The 4986-nt window shown below is 53.8% G+C and overlaps 1 pseudogene; it reads right to left on the reverse strand.

The window, feature by feature from the left end:
• Positions 1-858: 858 nt before the first annotated feature.
• On the reverse strand, positions 859-2223 carry LOC114052968 (annotated as a pseudogene).
• Between the last annotated feature and the right edge of the window lie 2763 nt (positions 2224-4986).

Genomic DNA, 4986 nt, shown 5'->3' on the forward strand with positions numbered 1-4986 from the left:
CGTGCCAGGCACTGGCTAAGTGATTCATAATGATTATTTCATTTCCTTCTCACAAAGTAGGGAGATGATGTTTAGTTGGAGAAGTTGGATCTGGGTGCTTCATTAGGGGGCATGTCAATGTCACCTCGAAGGGAGTAACTTTACAGTCTCATGGGCTTAAAGCAAAATATGTAATATTCATAACTTTTAAAAACTTCAGGGACAAAGGCCAAAATTGTAGTATACAAAAAAGACAACCAGAATGAAGTTTACGTTTCCAATGAAAAAGATTTATTTTCAAGACTTATAAAACACCTCCTAAAATTATCGACTTTGCAAGAAAACTGTAGATACTTAATAACTAGTTTCTATCTTGTTAGAATGAGTTATTAGAATCAAACAACAAGGGCCATAAACACAAATCGTCATTTTTAAACCATCTGAGCAAAGAGAAAACATGGAATGACACAGTCCAGTTTCAGAGGCGGTTACTTCTGCACCAAAAAAAGAAATGAGCACAAATGACAATCTTTAGCTGTACGGCAGGAGGCCATCAAGAGTACCTTGTCACATCATGAATATAAAGATTACAAACTCTTAAAGAACTGGATTGCAAGAACTCAACTAGCCGCTGTCAAGTTACACTGGCACACCCTACCCAACGCGTCCTGCCCACGACCATTATCACGTACAACTCTCCAAGGAGAGCTGAGGCCCAACATCCCCCCCTCCAGGTCCCCTCTAAATTTCCTGTCCCAAACCCAACATAATGCTTTACCATCGATGCCGATCACCCGCACTTATCGAGCCCCTCCCTGCTTGGGCCGGGATGCACCAAGTCCGGTAAAGCCGCCTCTGCCGGACCGCGGCGGCGGACCCTCACTCGGCTCGCTCCTGGTACTCGGGAGGGGCGACAACGTAGTCGCTGGCGCTGAACAGGGCAGCGCAGTTCTCGGCCAGGTAGCCCACGAAGTCGTGCAGGTGGCTCAACAGCAGGGCCAGGCTGTGGTCGTCCAGGTGCGTGTAGGCCAGCATGTCCCCGAGGCGCACGAAGAGCCGCAGCAGGTGCGGCGCGCCGTAGATGCGCGACATCGGGGTGTCGGGGTGCGCGGCCAGCATCTCGGCGTACTGCGGCCGCTCGAAATCGTACAGCAGCTGGGTGCTCAGCATCACATTGAAGTACTCCTTGATACCGGCCACCACCTCCACCACGGCGAAGGCCTTCTCGTCGGCCATGCCCGGGGCCATGTGCGCCATGGTGTAGTCCTCTAGGATCGAGTCCACGTTCTTGCGCGCCGGCAGGTAGAAGAGCTGCTTCTGCTTCGTCACCAGGTCCCAGTCGTCCACGAGCCACGGCTTCAGCTCCTCGGGGATCTCCACCTTCACGTCGGTCCGGAACCGGGTCGCCTCCCGGCCCTCGGCCCCCGCCTCGGTGCGCATCCGCTTTCTGCGGGTGGCCGGGCCGGGCTGCAGCCCCTGGCTCGTGCTGGCACCCTCCCCGGAGCCCAGGGCCTCGGGCGCGGGCCCGGGGAGGCCGGCGCCCCGCTGCTGCAGGCCGGGGGTCTTCCTGGCGCGCAGTCCCCCGCGCCCCTTCTTGGCGGGCGGCAGCTGCGCCTGGTGCGCGGCCAGGAGCTCGCTCTGGCGCCGCACGTTGGCCTCCGAGTACTCGAAGACGCGGCTGGCCGGCACCCACTCATCCCAGTTCTTGTTCCAGCCCGTGTAGTGGATCAGGTAGGTCAGGGAGCCGGCCTGGGCCTCCGTGGCCGCGCCACACGCCGCCTCGGCCACGCGCAGACACTTGGCCTCGTAGAGCAGCGAGCCGTGCAGGGACAGCACCTGGTCACCCACGCGGAACGGGGGCTTTGGCACACCGGCCTCCGCCTCCAGCTGCCCTAGGGTCTGGGCGGCCAGGTCCTCGGCCTTCAGCTGCACCGCTTCTGACCCGGCGGATGAGGGGCCGGGCTGGGGCAAGAACAGCGCCCCGGGGATCCCGGCCTGGAGCTGGGGTGGGAAGCCAGAGGAGGGCCCCGGCTGGGGCTCGATCTCAGAGGTTCCTCCCCGCTGGGGCCGGGGCAGGGCCTGGACCTCAGAGGTGCCGGCCTGCGGCGGGGCTCGACTCTCAGGGGCACCTGCCTGGGGCTGGGGCTGGGGCTGGATCCCAGAACTCCCCCCCTGGGCCTCTTGGGATTGGACCTCGGGGCCACCTGCCTGGGGCTCGGTCTTCCGAGAAGCCTTGGGCGACATCAGGAAAACTTGATCAGCACAACTCCGCACAGCACCAGCAACCTGGGGTCACGGTCAGGGTCTGGATCACGGCAGTAAGCACCGGCTTGCTTCTAGGGGTCTGGAACAGCTTTCCCAGATCTGGAACCAAACTGCTATCCCCCTCCCTCGCTTCACTGGCCTGGGCCGGTGGCCAGAGATCTGGAAAAATCTCCTGCAGTGCACGACGTTCCACCGTGCACGAGGCTCCCCCAACTGCCCCAAGACTTCCAGCGCAGGCGCCTATCTAGCTCCACCCCTCCTACCCCCTTCAGCCAATGGCAAAGGAGCCACGACAGCGCAGGCGCACCACCAAGCCCTCCTCCCAGCCTTGTTGCTGAGGTTTTCTGTCTCCTTTCCTAGTGCTGCACTTCTTTGGCCAATCTCGAAAGAGATTCAAGGTTCAGGGGCATGCAACGTGACCCCCTGCTCTGCCCCCAAATAACCCAGGAAAAGAGGCGAACTCTTCTCCCTTCTGCTGCGCAAGTGCAGGCCTCATTCCCAAAGAACCGCTTCTCCTTTTTAACTTCTTGGAGTTCCCCTCCCTTCAGGGTCCAGCCCAAATCACAAGTCTAATAGGAGGCCGTCCCAGATAGCCCCAGATGTTAAATTACTTCCTATTTATTCCATAAGTGCTTTTATTTACTGGAGGCAGTAGAACGTAAGCTCCTTGTGGGTTGGGGATGTGGGTAGTTCTTTGGTCCTTGTGGTCAAGTCAACAAACACTTATTAAGCGTTAGCAATACAAAGGAAGACCGAGAGGGAACTCCCACATTCCGGGCCTGACAAACTGTAGGTGTTTAATACATGCTGGTTTGCAAGATTCACCACACAAAAGACTTCCAGGAGTACAGCCAGGGTCTGCCTAGCAACGCTGACACGGCCCCGCCTTCTGCCCCTCCCCCCAGTGGTGCGCACCCTGCCCTTCCCCCACCTCCCATCTTCCTTCCCCCCACCCCCCCTGCAGCCCAGCCATAGACGCCCCGCCCCCTGACGCCCCGCCCAATTCACACTGCGCAGGCGCCTTCCCTCCACTTGAGCCTTGCACTTTATGAACCAAGCCACTGAGGTGAATTTTTTTGGTGCGGGAAACTTGAGCTTCATTTTTCAAAGGAGGCAACATTGTAAAGAGTTACATTGAGGAGCCTCCCCTGAGGCAACTGTTAGTTATGAGCCTAAATAACCCTCGTCACCATCGCCAGGGTCGTCATATACATAATTTTTTTTTTTTAAAGAAGATCTTATGAGGCTGTTCCGTGGTTCCTATCAATTAGTACGTTGGGGAAACTGAGGTTCAGAGATTTAAAGGGGAATCCCTAAGGTCACAGCCAGCGTTAGAGGAGGCAGCCAATTATTGCTACAGAAAACCCTGGATCTGGATCTGAGTTCAAATCATCCTTGTGTGACCTTGGAAGACACTGGCTCCACATCTCTGGGTCTCAGTTTCCTCCCCTGTAAAGTGAGCAGGTTGGACCAGGTGGTCTCTGAAGGCTCTTTTAGCTCCAAGTCCACTGCCCTCTCAGCTGAGATTTGAATTGATGGCTCCTGGTTCCATCTTCATTAATCTTTTTAGTTACCCAAGAGTGTCTTTCCAGGCACGACCCTTTGTCCTCTCAGGATGCTTCTATTCAGACAAAGATGAATTGAACCAAAGATGTAGGAAGAAAAGCAGAAAGAGAAGGATGAGGGTGTTGGCAGGGAACAACACAAGACTAAATGACAATGGTGGGGGGAGGTAGAATGTTGCCAGCCATTGCTTCAGGAGGCATCTGGTGGCATTGAGTGGCACGCATATCACGAGCTGCCTGCCCTAAGATAAGTCCGCCTTAGGTGGGCATTGTTCAGCATAGTTTGCTGCTGCCCTCTTTTCTCCAAACAACATGGCGGTGGGGTAGCTGATGCTGCTTCAGTTATTAAAGGGACCACTTTGAATCTTTGGAAGTGAGGGGAGGGAGGGAGGAAAGAGTGGAGCAGATCCCTATGTTCAACTAAACACCTACACGAGCTGGAACTATGAATTTTTGCACCTGGGACAATACAGCTGTGAGAAGAGCAAGAAGTAGCAATCATGTCTAAAATCAACTTTTTAAAGCCTGGACAGCAGCCCCATTAGGCAGAAGCTGTTGCTGATGAGGTCACTGTTGGCAGAGTAAGGAATTGGGTCTGAGAGGAGGTGTTCATTTGGGAGAGGAAGTAGGATATCTATCATATTTAATTATTTTTTCTTGCTACCTATATGCAGTGGGTGCTGGTAAAGCTTGACAACCAATATGAGGGGAGGGCAGTATATGTAGAACACACTTTTAAAGTTTAATATGCACTACAGTATTAACATTTCCTTCATCGTTTTCTGAAATCGAGACAATCAACAAAATAATAAATCAAGGCCTGATTGTAATGTTTTCTGATTTCTGTGCTGTAAATGCTCACACTAAAAAATTTAACAATTGGTTTTCAAGAGTTTGTTGGAGCCCACCCCAGGACTACCCTGCCTATGTACCAAGTGACACCAGCAAAACTGTGCCTATGCACCAAGTTCTATTGTTTCTTCACTACTGGAAGATTGCAGATGCCTTCGTCGCCTATTAAAATTTGGTGCCATTGGCAAAGCCCTAGCCCTCCTACCCTAGTTCAGCTCTTAGGTCAATGGCTCTGCTGTTGCTTTTCTTGGATTTCTGAAAGGAATTGAGGCTAAAATAGTGTGGGGAATAGAGAGACTGGAACTGTTATTTCATAGTATAAGGA

The sequence above is a fragment of the Vombatus ursinus genome, unplaced genomic scaffold, assembly GCF_900497805.2.
Source record: "Vombatus ursinus unplaced genomic scaffold, bare-nosed wombat genome assembly UNPS02014810.1, whole genome shotgun sequence".
Classification (NCBI taxonomy): domain Eukaryota; kingdom Metazoa; phylum Chordata; class Mammalia; order Diprotodontia; family Vombatidae; genus Vombatus; species Vombatus ursinus.